This window comes from Aedes albopictus, chromosome 2 (genome assembly GCF_035046485.1).
Source record: "Aedes albopictus strain Foshan chromosome 2, AalbF5, whole genome shotgun sequence".
Classification (NCBI taxonomy): domain Eukaryota; kingdom Metazoa; phylum Arthropoda; class Insecta; order Diptera; family Culicidae; genus Aedes; species Aedes albopictus.
In genome coordinates, this window is record NC_085137.1 from 222029378 (window position 1) to 222045883 (window position 16506).

At 38.7% G+C, this 16506-nt stretch overlaps 1 long non-coding RNA gene across 1 annotated transcript; it reads right to left on the reverse strand.

The window, feature by feature from the left end:
- Positions 1-10804: 10804 nt before the first annotated feature.
- LOC109622987 (uncharacterized) lies at positions 10805-16364 on the reverse strand. Its single transcript, XR_009997643.1, has 3 exons — positions 15768-16364; positions 15393-15694; positions 10805-10897 (listed from the first exon to the last, which is right to left on the reverse strand). It is a non-coding gene; the product is annotated as an uncharacterized LOC109622987 (long non-coding RNA).
- Between the last annotated feature and the right edge of the window lie 142 nt (positions 16365-16506).

The window sequence follows — 16506 nt, forward strand, 5'->3', positions numbered from 1 at the left end:
GGGGGAGGGGGGGGGGGGGGTTTGAAAAATGTCACGAGCCATACAAAAATTTTTGGGCTCTAATACAAAAAATCTTACAAGGGGGGGTGGGGGTGTCGAAAAATCGTAAAAAATCCCTTACGCAATTGATGGATAGCCCCTTAAGAAGAAAGTTTTAGTGGTACAAATCGTACTTGGCCTTATTTTACCCGACTTGAACCAGTGACCCACCGACCTTACTTCGTCCAGAAGTTCAAGGCAATATTGTACCCATATATTTCCAAAACTAGAGTGTTGTGCGAGTTCGCATTTTAAATTTGGTCAAATTCTGTTGAGAAATGGGCTGTTGGCGATTTTTTGAACTTTAATTTCACAGCTGGGAACAAAAGGATTGACAATTGTTCCGGAACCAATTCCATTTCTAAACGAATTACCAAATTTTCAACTGTTGAGAACTCATACCGCATACCGTAAAAAATCTGATTATGTATACATACACCTTGACCTATTTCTGTTGTTCTGTGCATTTAACCCTCCTTTTGCATCAGGTCTTTATTTTTACCCATAACGTACACTACGTCTGCGAGCTGTTAAATGGTCATAGATATTAAAGCTAGTGTTACAACTAACGATGAATAGGCCCTTTTGGATTGCTAGGATAGGTGGACGTAAACAAAACAAAAGTCGAAGAAGCCAGTTCGGAGAAAATGGGCGCGAGCTGAAAGTAAATTTTCGCAACAATTTAAACGTACAATCAGTACATATTCCCAAACGTGAAAGTTAAGCTAACTTGATTATCCTAAACTTGAATTCGATATACTAGGTGGTGTTGATCGTTGTCTTCCACAAATTAATGCTTATTCTTAACCTCCTTTTTATAGAAATTTGCTAGCTTTGTGACCCCTACATTGTAGGGCCTACAAGCACTGTAGAATCGTAGGGAATTAGCGACTATTGAAACCAGTAAGGCTAGAAGACTATAGAGTGATTATTCCATGAAAAATCTTAACAATGTCCGAACAGTTTCAGGTAGCACATAACCTCCATTACCACCTGCATAAGAGCAAAATCTCGCCGAGAGCAATAAGGAAACTTACTGTAAGATGTAAACATTATAACCTCAAAATTGATATTAAATAAAATTTATTTGCAGTTTGAGCCTCGCAAAAACGGGCTACGAAAGGCTTCCTCAGCTAGAATATGTACATATAAGCTACGAATGGGTGTAAGTGACAAAACTCGATTTCGTTTCGAGCGAATGAGGTTCAAAGTTTTTGATCTATTTTTCATCCCATACGAAATGTATAATGTTTCGAAATCGACCCAATTTTTTTCGTTTTTTTTTTGCAAAATGTTCCTGAAAGCTTGAAATTTGAGGAATTTTTTGATATGTTCAGCTCAAAATCGAAAAAATGAACAATTACACCCCTTTGCATCTTAGCCACTCACTGAAAATATTATAAATATAAGTAATTACACTGTTAAAGCTCAAAAGAAATATGAAATAGGTAACTGAATATGAAATACAGTTTATAAATCTCACTGGTTTAGGTTTCAAAACGTTTTTCGAATGAGTGTAATCAGTTTCGTACCTTTCAATTCCACCCTATGTTGCTTATCCTTTGACAGATACGCGTATTTCGACAAACACTTGTAATCTTCCTCAGTGTCAGTTATCCACTAACTGGATAACTGACACTGAGGAAGATTACAAGTGGTAGTCGAAATACGCGTATCTGTCAAAGGATAAGCAACATAGGGTGGAATTGAAAGGTACGAAACTGATTACACTCATTCGAAGAGGGTATTCTGCTTAGAGGGTTCGAAAAGTCGGTACAAGTTCGAAACGTTGATTTAGGAGATATTCAAAGTGTATTAATTAGGGCCTGGGACCATTTGGGCAGGAGCACCTATTTTGGGCACTTGCTGCTATAACTCAGTCAAGTTTGAACCGATTGACTTGATTTTTGAGACATGATCAGATACGCACAGTAACTAACCATGTGCAAATATTCAAGTCAATCGGATTGGAATTTACTGAGTTATAGCAGCAAGTGGCCAAAATAGGTTTTCCTGCCCAAATGGTCCCAGACTCTACTACTGGTGTAATTTGAATTTTGTCGATCCATCTGCATATGTTCTCCTAAGCTTCAGTTTGAATATGTACAGTGTATCAAACAATTGTCCGTACAGCAATTTTTTGGTCAAAATATTTTTTCATTCAAATGTTTATAACTTTTTTATACATCAACTTAAAACGCTGAAATTTTGACCAATCATGCTCTAATAAATAAAGCTCCATTGGTAAAATTTCGAGCGAGATCGAATAAGTTTTCTGAAAGTTATAGAACTTTTAGAAAAACTTATTAGATTTTTGAATACATTTTTAAAACATTATATCTCAGTATGTACTTGATGAAACTTTTTCAATTTTTTTGTCTGTTACAGCTGATACTTAAGGTTTTCATATGCAGCTTCGTTTGAGGTTTTATATTCACTCCAAAAAACATAAAAAATGTGCTTATGTAGTTGACGATGTTTAAAAATTTACCTTATTTTGCACATATAATCTGCCAAACGTATTCCACCAATAAAAGTGCATTTACTGAACGAAAAATACATAGGACCTACTCTTCATATGTAGTTTATTAGGTCTTGTATTAAAATAATGTGATATTTTAGAGAGTTTAAAAACGTTGAAAACACTTGGCACTTTTTATTGATTAAAATATGATGAATTACCAAAAAACACTCTGAACATATACAGATTTATCATATTTTTTGTAGTGAATATAAAACCTCAAACGAAGCTACATATGATAGCCTTAGGTATAAGCTATATCACAAAAAAATGGAAAAAATTCATCGCGTGCATATTGAGATATAATGTTTTAAAAATGTGTTTAAAAATCTCATAACTTTTACTAAAAGTTCTATAACTTTCAGAAAACTTATTCGATCTTGCTCAAAATTTTACCAATGGAGCTTTAATATATGGTTCATTATTGATCAAAATTTCAGCGTATTTTATTGACGTATAAAAAAGTTATTATCATTTGAATGAAAAATTATTGTGACCAAAAAATTGCTGTACGGGCAATTGTTTGATACACTGTATTTAATTGAATCTTGTGTTTATTCTGGATATATATCTATTCACGAGAATGTTCTACAGCTGGAATTTCCAAATGTTGCGAATGCAACTTCCACGCACATCAAGCAATAACACATCACACAATGAACTACCTGCATCGGCTTCCGACACTTTCCACCGCGAGAGGCGCTTCAAGTTTTCTTGAACTCTGTCGGAAACTAACGAAAACTATCGAAAGTTCCATCAAATTCCAACAGATGGTGACTCTGTAGCGAAAACAAGCTTACAGTGATTGTACCAAATTAGGGAAGGCAGTTTTTCAAATGTTTTTGCTTGAGATTATGCTGTAAATTAATTTTTTTTATCTCTTTTCAACGCATTGTTTTACATTTATATTTTATTTGTTTAAAAAACAATTACAGGTCACATATTTTTTTAATTATGTGTATTTAAAAATGTATAAATTAACCACTTTATTCCAAAGTTGGTTCAGTACGGTAAAGCTACGGCAAGACCGTTTTGACAGCTGATTTGTGTCCCGTGCCGTGGAATCATTCACATCCGCACAACAAAAACAAATCAAATCGTAATCGTAAACGTTAAAATTTTAGTTGATTTGCGGAAGATGAACTAGAAAATAGTGCGAACCTGTGCGAACAAGTAAATTACGCGTGTGAAAAGACCGGAATTAAATCGTTTCCCGTAGAACCGATTGTCGTGAATGGACGTAATAGCCAGCTGCTCCGATCCAAACGGAAAAGCTCCCGCAGGATTGGCATCCCAGTACATCGAACCGAATCATGCGAATGGGGAAAAAAGTGATGTATCCATTGGAAAAGCATCCGGAAGGAACGGAACTAAGGAGGTATAGATGGTCAAGAAGTGGAATGTTGTTGACAACGACCAAACAAAAATCCCTTCGCGTGAACACCCGGTGGAAGGATGGTCCCATGGAGAAGCAACCATCACGTCGAAACATTTCAAGGCTGAAAACGATTCGCTTCAAACAAGTCGGCCAACCCAAGTGTGGACATGCTGCGGAACGGATTAATCCCGGAAGATTGGGCAGCAACTGTTGGGGCGCAAAAGAAATAGACGAATCATCCGAGAAGAGCGGTAGATGGTGCCATCGATGTACAAGTAGAACTCATAAGTGAAAATTAAAAACCATGTATTTTCAAATAAATGTTCGAAACTCATTTCCTCCGGATTTATTTTTGTGGGCCGCAATAGATACGCTAGTGGGTTATGCTCCGCAATCTGTGAGAACATGCTGTTTAGAGGCAGTATTAGAAACAAGTGATCTTCATGTGGAAAGTAGATGTGCTAAAGCAGGGGGCTACCTTAACGGGAATTTCAAGAGACATAGGGTGGCGAAGGGTATTATCGGCAGATTTGTTCTCTTCATCATGGGGGGTTTTTGTAGGCCGAATTGCCTGAAATTTGGGCATATAACTCAGCTTGGCTGGGAAGGATTTTAGGCCAACTCTGAGACCAACAGGTTTCAAAAAAAAAACCCATGACGAAGAGAACAAAACTGCCGAAAATACGTAAGTTTCCCTAAATAGAAAATACGGGGGAAGCGTTGTCTTTAGTTTTAACCACCACTTTAGTGATTAACCACCACGATCACTAATTAACTATTTCAAAGATTTAAATTTGAGGATATGCGTCACCTCGCAACTTTGGAGAACTTGGTGAACCGGAAACGCAAGGATCACTAACCAACTTTTTCAAACGTTTAGATGTAAGGATATGCGTCGACTCGCAACTTTGGAAAACTTGGTGAACCGGAAACGCAAGGATCACTAAGGGGAGGAAGGGGTAACCCCGTCACCTTAAGCATTGGGATTTTTCAAAATTAATGTAAGGCGTAAATGAATATTTTCAGTACGCAGAATCTTTGATTCATGAGTATTTTATAAGATTTGTGCATTACAATTGTCAAAATATGTTTATTCTGACGAACAGTGTGCATAATACAACCGTAATAAATATTGATGTTTTTAATTCAGTGCGGGTAAGACCGTCACCCCTATGGGGTAAGGCCGTCACCTATCGGGGTAAGTCCGTCATACCTGTTTTTCAAGAAAATTTTGAGGATATCAAATTGAAAATATTTTAAAGATATTTTTGATGTGTAGTGATGGTTTACCAATCATTGTACATCAGTCGTTTTGTTATTTGAAACAGGTTCCGGAGATCCTATAATGGTTAATACTTAAGTATATGCTACACATAAAATCTTTCCGGAAGTCATTCGTTATCAATTAGATGTAGTTTATTTTAGCTTAAATGAAATATTCGGTTCAGGGTCATTTGCCCGAATGACATTTGGCCGAACACCATTTGGCCGAAAAGATAATTTTTACCGAATGTCGAAAAAGAAAAAAAACCTTCTTAAGCGATCATGACCGTGCGAGAATCGAACCCATTACTCTCACCATTGTCATGCTGATTATCCGTGCACTAACCGCATCGGCTATATGCATACTCGAGTATGGTGCAGTTTTGGAATCAAACAGACAAACGTCTTGAACGGTTAAAGAAGGAAAAATCCCTGGTAGCGTTCGGGCATATGCTATTCGCCAAATGGAAGAATGAAAAATTTCTGATGAAAATATTGGCAGTTCCAGCGCTAAATGATTCTTTAACGGTTAAACTCGGAAGAATCGCCAGTTATCAAAAGAAGAAAATAATTTGATGATCATATTAGCAACTAGAATCTCAAAAAAATCCTTCTAAATAAGAAAAAATAGGATAATATATGTTACAGGATGGGGAAATCTTCGCTTAAAGTTTGAGAAATTGCTTTAAGCTCACTTGTGATTATCTGAAGATTTCCCGTTCCTCTGAATTCATCCGAACATTATTCGGCCAACCAGCATTCGACCAAACAAATTATTCGATCAGATGGCATTTGGTCAAATGGCGTTCGGGCAAACGACATTCACCCAAATAGCTGAACATGTTTTCATATTTTGTGAGTAGAAGCCATGTACACAGTCGTACATCGATATAACAGAACATTAACCTTGATATAATGTTCGGCTCCGTAAAGCGTTAAACGTGATTGTCCCTCAAATAACTGAACTTGATAAAAGTAATGTTGGTTCTATTTTGTCAGCCCTTACGTGATTCCTTGATGAATCACTGGAAGGATACCTGAAGAAATCCCAAGAAGAATTCCTGAAAGAATACCTGAAAGAATCCCTGGAGAAATCTTTCAATGATTTTCTTGTAGAAATTCCTGGATGAATCTTGCCAGTAGCGATCCTTACAAAACTTCCGCAAGAATCGCTGAGAATAATGCCCTTATAAGTTTCTGAAGGAACAAAAAGAATCCAAGCAGAAACTCCTGGGGAAATCATAGAAGATTTAATTGGATAAATCACCGAAGGAATAAATGGAAGAATCTCTATAAAAAAATCCCACAGGAATTCCAAGAGAAACCCATGTAGAAATTTCCTCGGTTGTTCTTTCGTTTGTAGTTGCGTAGCACCTAATAGAAATGCCTAGTCAGTTCAACAAACACCCGGTGATCCAAAGAGCATGACGGTGTTACCCCCACCGATGAGTGACGGGCTTACCCGAAAAGCCCACTTTTTATAAATTACACCGTAATTCCTGAATAATTGTCGAAACTGACCTTTTGATGAATCTTGGCACTAAAGAATAGTACAGATGAGAATACATGATTGATGAAAGTGAATTTCTGCACTTGTTTTGTAATCCCGAGGCTAAATTCTACCGACGAAAAACTACATCCGCCATTAGTGCGATGACGCGTGTGTTTGTTTTGTTTATTTTCTTCGCGTTTGACAGGTCAATATTGGTATCATGTGCTTCAAAATAGTAGAAATGGTAAAACCAAATGAGATGTGTGGCCAAAAAGCTACTAAATAACTGTTTTCTGGTCAAATCATTGAGGTGACGGGCTTACCCACCCTGACGGTGTTACCCGCAATTCCCCAACCAACTTTTTCAAACGTTTAGATGTAAGGATATGCGTCACCTCGCAACTTTGGAAAACTTGGTGAACCGGAAACGCAAGGATCACTAACCAACTTTTTCAAACGTTTAGATGTAAGGATATGCGTCACCTCGCAACTTTGGAAAACTTGGTGAACCGGAAACGCAAGGATCACTAATCAATTATTTTAATGGTTTAGATGTAAGGATATGCTCACCTCGCAACTTTGGAGAACTTGATGAACCGATTTTGGTTATTTGCGATCATTTCAAATTTTGAGATATAAGAATACGCGTTATCTCGCAACTTTGGAGAACTTGGTGAACCGGAAACGCAAGGATCTCTAACCAACTAATTCAAAGTTCTAGATGTAAGGATATGCGTCACCTCGCAACTTTGGAGAACTTGGTGAACCGGAAACGCAAGGATCACTAATCAATTATTTCAAAGGGTTAGATGTAAGGATATGCGTCACCTCGCAATTTTGGAGAACTTGGTGAACCGGAAACGCAAGGATCACTAACCAACTATTTCAAAGGTTTAGATGAAAGGATATGCGTCACCTCGCAATTTTGGAGAACTTGGTGAACCGGAAACGCAAGGATCACTAATCAATTATTTTAAAGGTTTAGATGTAAGGATATGCGTCACCTCGCAACTTTGGAGAACCGGTTTTGGTTATTTGAGAACAAACGCAAGGATCATTAACCAACTTTTTAAAAGTTTTAGATGTAAGGATATGCGTCACCTCGCAATTTTGGAGAACTTGGTGAACCGGCTTTGGTTATTTTTGATCACATACAAGGGTCACTAACCAACTATATAAAAGTTTTAGATGTAAGGATGTGCGTCACCTCGCAACTTTGGAGAACTTGGTGAACCGGAAACGCAAGGATCACTAACCAACTTTTTCAAACGTTTAGATGTAAGGATATGCGTCACCTCGCAACTTTGGAAAACTTGGTGAACCGGAAACGCAAGGATCACTAACCAACTTTTTCAAACGTTTAGATGTAAGGATATGCGTCACCTCGCAACTTTGGAAAACTTGGTGAACCGGAAACGCAAGGATCACTAATCAATTATTTTAAAGGTTTAGATGTAAGGATATGCGTCACCTCGCAACTTTGGAGAACCGGTTTTGGTTATTTGAGAACAAACGCAAGGATCATTAACCAACTTTTTAAAAGTTTTAGATGTAAGGATATGCGTCACCTCGCAATTTTGGAGAACTTGGTGAACCGGCTTTGGTTATTTTTGATCACATACAAGGGTCACTAACCAACTATATAAAAGTTTTAGATGTAAGGATGTGCGTCACCTCGCAACTTTGGAGAACTTGGTGAACCGGAAACGCAAGGATCACTAACCAACTTTTTCAAAGGTTTAGATATAAGGATATGCTCACCTCGCAACTTTGGAGAACTTGATGAACCGATTTTGGTTATTTGCGATCATTTCAAATTTTGAGATATAAGAATGCGCGTCATCTCGCAACTTTGGAGAACTTGGTGAACCGGAAACGCAAGGATCTCTAACCAACTAATTCAAAGTTCTAGATGTAAGGATATGCGTCACCTCGCAACTTTGGAGAACTTGGTGAACCGGAAACGCAAGGATCACTAATCAATTATTTCAAAGGGTTAGATGTAAGGATATGCGTCACCTCGCAATTTTGGAGAACTTGGTGAACCGGAAACGCAAGGATCACTAACCAACTTTTTCAAACGTTTAGATGTAAGGATATGCGTCACCTCGCAATTTTGGAGAACTTGGTGAACCGGAAACGCAAGGATCACTAACCAACTACTTCAAAGGTTTAGATGTAAGGATATGCGTCACCTCGCAACTTTGGAGAACTTGATGAACCGGTTTTGGTTATTTGCGATCATTTCAAAGTTTGAGATATAAGAATGTGCGTCATCTCGCAACTTTGGAGAACTTGGTGAACCGGAAACGCAAGGATCACTAATCAATTATTTCAAAGGGTTAGATGTAAGGATATGCGTCACCTCGCAATTTTGGAGAACTTGGAGAACCGGAAACGCAAGGATCACTAACCAACTATTTCAAAGGTTTAGATGTAAGGATATGCGTCACCTCGCAATTTTGGAGAACTTGGTGAACCGGAAACGCAAGGATCACTAACCAACTATTTCAAAGGTTTAGATGTAAGGATATGCGTCACCTCGCAATTTTGGAGAACTTGGTGAACCGGAAACGCAAGGATCACTAACCAAGTATTTCAAAGGTTTAGATGTAAGGATATGCGTCACCTCGCAACTTTGGAGAACCGGTTTTGGTTATTTGAGAACAAACGCAAGGATCATTAACCAACTTTTTAAAAGTTTTAGATGTAAGGATATGCGTCACCTCGCAATTTTGGAGAACTTGGTGAACCGGCTTTGGTTATTTTTGATCACATACAAGGGTCACTAACCAACTATATAAAAGTTTTAGATGTAAGGATGTGCGTCACCTCGCAACTTTGGAGAACTTGGTGAACCGGAAACGCAAGGATCACTAACCAACTTTTTCAAAGGTTTAGATATAAGGATATGCTCACCTCGCAACTTTGGAGAACTTGATGAACCGATTTTGGTTATTTGCGATCATTTCAAATTTTGAGATATAAGAATGCGCGTCATCTCGCAACTTTGGAGAACTTGGTGAACCGGAAACGCAAGGATCTCTAACCAACTAATTCAAAGTTCTAGATGTAAGGATATGCGTCACCTCGCAACTTTGGAGAACTTGGTGAACCGGAAACGCAAGGATCACTAATCAATTATTTCAAAGGGTTAGATGTAAGGATATGCGTCACCTCGCAATTTTGGAGAACTTGGTGAACCGGAAACGCAAGGATCACTAACCAACTTTTTCAAACGTTTAGATGTAAGGATATGCGTCACCTCGCAATTTTGGAGAACTTGGTGAACCGGAAACGCAAGGATCACTAACCAACTACTTCAAAGGTTTAGATGTAAGGATATGCGTCACCTCGCAACTTTGGAGAACTTGATGAACCGGTTTTGGTTATTTGCGATCATTTCAAAGTTTGAGATATAAGAATGTGCGTCATCTCGCAACTTTGGAGAACTTGGTGAACCGGAAACGCAAGGATCACTAATCAATTATTTCAAAGGGTTAGATGTAAGGATATGCGTCACCTCGCAATTTTGGAGAACTTGGTGAACCGGAAACGCAAGGATCACTAATCTATTATTTCAAAGGTTTAGATGTAAGGATATGCGTCACCTCGCAACTTTGGAGAACTTGATGAGCCGGTTTTGGTTATTTGCGATCATTTCAAAGTTTGTGATATAAGAATGTGCGTCATCTCGCAATTTTGGAGAACTTGGTGAACCGGAAACGCAAGGATCACTAACCAACTATTTCAAAGGTTTAGATGCAAGGTTGTGCGTCACCTCGCAACTTTAGAGAACTTGGTGAACCATTCTTTGTTATTTGTGATTCAAAAAAGAATCACTATCCAACTATTAAAGGATGTAAGGAGCTGCATCACTTCGCATCTGCGGAGAACTTGGCGAACCAGCTTTGGTTAGTTGTAGATAAATGCAAAATTAAGTTATGAAATATTCCGAAGTTATAACTTTGGAGAATATGGTGAACCAATCCTAAGATTTTCGGATTTTTTTATACAGACTCCCACACACACACCCCCCCCCCCCCCTCCCCAAAGGTTTTTTTTATTACTTATAAATATATATAATAGTAGATAAAGATTTTTTGAACTTGTCCGGTATTATAGGTATTTATAGGGATGCATCTGATTTCGTTTGCCATGGGGTGGGGTTGGTAACCGGAACAGCCATGATCGCCAGAAGAAACTGCAAGAAATATAAAACAAAATATTTAAGAATACAACGGGAGCAAATTCCCAACTCATGCCGTTAGGAAACCTTTTAGTGCCGTTTGCAATGCGCAATAAGCTATAAGGGTAGCACCAGTGTTGGTAAAAACTCAAATTCTCAAATCTCATGCTTGAGTTGTTTCACGCGCGATTCTTGACTCGCCAAACTCACTGCCGAAAAAATCATGCATGAGTTGACTCGCGATTTTACTCATTGCGTTATTTCTTGGTGTTCTTATTATTTACATCGAAGTTTTTAGAATTGTATGATAGAACAAAAGCAAACCTATCGTACAATAACATTGGATGTCGTTAAAATTGATTTGGGTTCGTTTTACAAGCGAACGAGATTTCGGCGCTTGATTCGCGAGAGCGAGATTTTGCATGAAAATCTCGCGCGTGAGAAAATGATTCAGAATCGCGCGCGAGTTTACTCACGCAGGAGCGGTTCATGAGTGAGCTTTGAGTGTGATTTTACCAACACTGGGTAGCACAGACTAACAGGTGTATCAGTGAGCATTGCAATCGGTGCTTCCAATGGTTTAACGTTATAGCTGTAACTTCAAAAACTCCCAGAAGATCGTTACCACTACCTTATAAGCACTTGACGATACACAGCGAAGATCCTGGAAGTATTTCTGGTAAAATCTCTAAGTAAACTGAATAAACTCCTGGAAGGGTTCTTTTGGAAATCCCGGCAAAATCCTTTTAGGAACTTCAGGATAAAACATTGAAGATTTCTGAATGAATCCCTGAAGTAATTCATGAAAAAGCTTCAGGAGGATTCCCTGAAGGAATTCCTGGAGGATTCACAAGCCAGAATGAACACCTGAAGGAATCTCTGAATAAACTTCAGGATGAAACCCTGAAAGAACTTTTGGAGGAGTTGAAGGAACTGAAAGAACTACAAAATAAAGCCTTTGAGTAATCTATAAAACTTTTCAAGAAATCTCCTTATGTAACCCCTTAAGGAATCCCCGCAGAATCCCTGAAGAAATAAAAAAAATCCTGTAGGAACCCTCAGCCGAAAGAAACATCTAGAAGAGTTCCTGAAAGAATCTCTGAATGAACTCCAGGATGAATTGCTAACCCTTTATAAGGCCGAGAAAACTAGAAGAGTTGTCAACGCATACTATTATGGAAATAATTATATACATGATAACATGTACAAAACAATTTTTGTTTGAAAGAAACTCTCAAAAATCTAGGTGGCAATATAGTTGCCACTGCCCGTTCAGCCCAAAAACGCTGGTGGCAAAATAGTTGCCACTGCCCGTTTATCCCAAATACGAGCTTTTGAGGTGACAATATAGTTGCCACTGACCGTTTAGGCCACCAGCGCTGGTGGCAATATTCTTGCCACTGCCCGTTTAGGGTATTTTTCTTCTTTTGACTTCGACTAAAAGCCGGAAAAGAGATTTTAGAGTGGATTAGGGCTTAACCCATAATATAAACTGTGTAGTTCCCAATTTTGCTTAAACCAAAAAAAAGTTCGAAATAAATTGTTATAAAACAGAAAAAATACAAACAGTAGGTGGCAATATAGTTGGGTTAAATAAACCCCTGGAAGAATCCATAAAAAATATGATGGAATCACATGTCTGTGATGGAATCCTTGGTGCAACTCCTGGAAAGAGGAATAAAACCCTGAATGAATCGCTGAAGGAATTCCTGGAAGGATCATTTGATGGAACCCCTGGAGAAATCTCTGAAAGACTACTAGAATAAATTTAAAAAGAATTCCTGAAGGAATCCTTCAAGGAACTCCTGGAGAAAGCTTTTTAGGAACTTGTGGAGAAATCTTTGAAGATATGTCTAAAGAAATCTCAGATGGTACTCCAGGAGAAATCTGAAAAAAAAAACCTAGAGGAACTCCAGAAGGAATCTCTGAAGTCCTTGAAGGACATCCTGGATAAAATCTTGAAGGAACTCTTGGGTAAAAAGCTGAACAAACTCTCAAAGAACTCCTGGTAGAAATCCTGATTGAATTCTTGGTTAAATCCCTGAAATAACTCCTGAAAAATGCCTGGAAGTATCCATTAAATGGATTTTTTTTTATTATCTGTATTAACGAGATTTTTAACCCTAGGCTAGTTCATCTCGGAAGTGGGATTCGATCCCAGGTCCTCGGCGTGATAGTCAAGTGTTCTAACCATCACACCAGGTCCGCTCCACATGTCTGAAGGACCTCCAAGAAGAGTCGTTATATCCTGAAGAAATCTCTGACAGAACTGCTGGAATGAATCTCGTAATGGAATCCTAGAAAAATCCCTGAAAGAACTGGTGGATTAAAACATGAAAGAGCTCCTGGAGCGTCTCCTGTAAAATTCCTGGGAAAACTCCTAAAGGAACAATTGAAGAAATCCTTTAAGAAGCTACTGGACGATCCCCATAAGGAGTTTTTAGAAACTAGGAAGGAACTTCTCGAGCAAAATCTGAAAAGCCTGGAGAATCCCTGAATAATTTCCTGGATAAACGCAAGAAGATATTCCGAAATGAAACTCTAACGAAAACACTGTAAAAAAAATCTGAAGGAACTCTTGGAAGGATTCCAAGGATTGCAGGAACAATTCCATGAACTCCTATTAAAAAAAAACTGAATGGTTTTTGGAAGAATCCCTGGTGACATCCCTGAAAGGGTATCAGAAGGAATTATTGGAAGAATCCTTGTATGAAATTAAGAAGCAATCATTGAAGGAATCTCTGAAGGAACTCCTGAAGAAATACCTTAAGGATTCCATGTAAGTACTCCTGAAAGAATCCAAGATTGAGCTACTGGATAAAACAAAAATCCCCAAAAGAACTATTGAAGGAACTCTTTAAACAATTGCTGGACGAATTCCTGAACGAACTTCTACATAAATCCATGAACGGCCTCCTGCAAAAATCCCTGATGGAAGTCTTAGAAACTCCAGAATCAACTTCCGGGAGGAAATCTGGGATTCCCTTGACAGAAGTACTAAAGAAAGTACTAAAGAAATTCCTGAAGGGTTCTCTTAAGCAACTCTTGGGAGAATCTTTGAAGGAACCTCGGAAGAAACTCCAGTAAAAATCCCTGAAGGAACTTCAAAATGGATCTCTGGAAGAACTCTTGAAGGAATCCTTGGAAAATACACTACGGAAACAACTCTTGGAGGAACTCCTGAAGAATCTCTAAAGCAATTTCTGAAGGAATCCCTAAAGAAAGTCTTCGAGGAATGGCATAAGAAACTACTAGAAGCATTCCTAGAAAAACCTCATGTAAAGATCCCTGATGGAACTCCTGAAGAAATCTTTGAATCCTAAAAGAATTCTTGGGACAAACCCTGCAGGAACTCCAGGAAGAATTCCGGAAAGATCTCTGAAAGAATCCATGGAGAAACCCCCCTATAAAATTTCAGAATGAACTCCTGGAGGAATTCCTGAAGCAACTCTTTGAAGGATCCCAGAAAGATGTCTGAAAGGATCCCTAAAGAAACTCCTGGAGGAACCTCTGAAGGAATCTCGGAATAAACACCTGAAGGTACTCTGTAAAAACTCAAGTAGGAATCTTTGAAGGAAACTCTGAAGGAATCATTTGCGTTCGGGAAAATATGTATTTCGGTGCAATATCTTAATGTCCGCCGAAGCCACAGCTGTATAGGCGTGGATATTCATGCTGAGGGTGGCGAGTTCGATTCCCAGTCGGTCCATGGACTTTACGTAAAGGAAATTTCTTTGAAAATTTGGAAAGGAAAGGTCCGAGGCCACAACTTACAAATTCTTTATGACGTATTTGTCCGTGTCTGCCTCACCCCAACTCCATAACGTATGTTGGAAGGACATGTACCGTGAAATCATAATTTTGCAGGACCCATACATGACATATCAGTAGAACGTAAGCGCATAACAACTCAGAGTCAAATGGGGATCTGAACGGTATTGCGCAGTTCCCATTCAACTGGACCCCTTTCGCAGTTAGTATAAGTGCGGGATCGTGAATAAAACTGCGATTTTGCATCGAATCGTTTCGGTGTCTTCTGCGCACTTATTCAGCACTTTGTAATGCATAAGTGCGCAGAAGACACCGATACGATTAGATGCAAAATCGCAGTTTTATTCACGATCCCGCACTTAAACTAACTGCGAAAGGGGTCCAGTGGGGTGGGAAATGCGCAATATGTTTTTGAGTTTTGCTGCGTTTGAGCTCTGACACGCAAGTTCAATGTCTAGGTATTACCTACATAGGGAAGCTTATGTATTTTCGGCAGTTTTGTTCTCTTCGTCATGGTTTTTATTTTATTTGAAACCTATTGAACTCAATGTTTGTCTCAAATCCTTCCCAACCAAGCTGAATATATGACCAAGCTTCAGGAAATTTGGCCGACAAAGCCCTCCCCCCATGACGAACAGAATAAACCTGCCGATAATATCCAAAGGTACTTTACTTCGTTCTTGTTCAGAAATTTGAACGCGATTGGCCCATCCTGAGCTCCCCCTGTAAGTATTCCTACCTTGTTGTTGTGTTGAGCATATACTGCTCTCTCTCACAATGGTGCGCAACACTTGCGCGATAATCATCTGTACAGCGCCGTCGGAAGTTTGTTCCCGTCTCCTCTAACCGTACATGGGTCACGGCAACGGCAATGCGCAGCAACGCAGATGTCATCCAAAATTAGTCAGCACGACAGGAATAATTTGGCAGCCGACATTAGGCTTTTCATCGGGCGGGTTGTTTCCTCCAAAAGTGTGACATCCATTAGCGGCCAAAGGAACACTCCCGGCTTGACCAGGTTACAGATGCTTCTTCGTGGTTCTGCAAAACAAAAGGTAAACACAAATCTAATTCGCATCATCTAAACATAATGCTTATCAAGGTAAATACAAACCTGTTAGAGATTTGAACAATTTCCCTGCGAACGACGTAGATACTGGTGCCCGGCGTTCCGGATCGTGCCGTTTTATTTTTCTCGCTTCCCCTCGTTTTTTTCCGTTCCGCTACCGAGGTTGCCGACTGCTGGTTCCAAACTTTTTGTTTTCGTTCTTTGTTTTCTGTTTGACAGATGCGAAAGCAAACATGACTCCATGTATATCACTATCAATTATGCCATGTATAGAAAAAGGAAGAGCAACCAATAAATATCGAGCCAGAAGTTTTCGATCCAAAAAATGTATGGAGATTTGAACATTTTTTCATATATTTCATATTTTACGAAATGTTGGCAAAAAATATTTCTGGAGCTCGATTTGAATAGGTCGTATGTACATTTGTCGATATAAAATTCGATAAGTTTATTTTAGTTATTGTAGCAATAGGGAAGATATTTTGGAAACTTTTAATGATGGAACGGAAAGCTTGTCTTGTGATGATTCTGCTGTATGTATCAACTTTGTTTAATTTCAACGGTTTTTGCTATAATAAGCGAATCCAACTGATCGAATTTTTAATCGACTAAAGCACATACGACCTTTTCAAATCGAGCTCCAGATTTGGTACCGCAGATGGCTATTACTGTGACCTACAACCTGTACCAAATATTTTTTCCGACAAATGTTTTATTAGTGGAAAAAACTCATTTTTATGACTTTCTGCATACATTTTCAACGGTGAAAAACTCCTGCTCACTA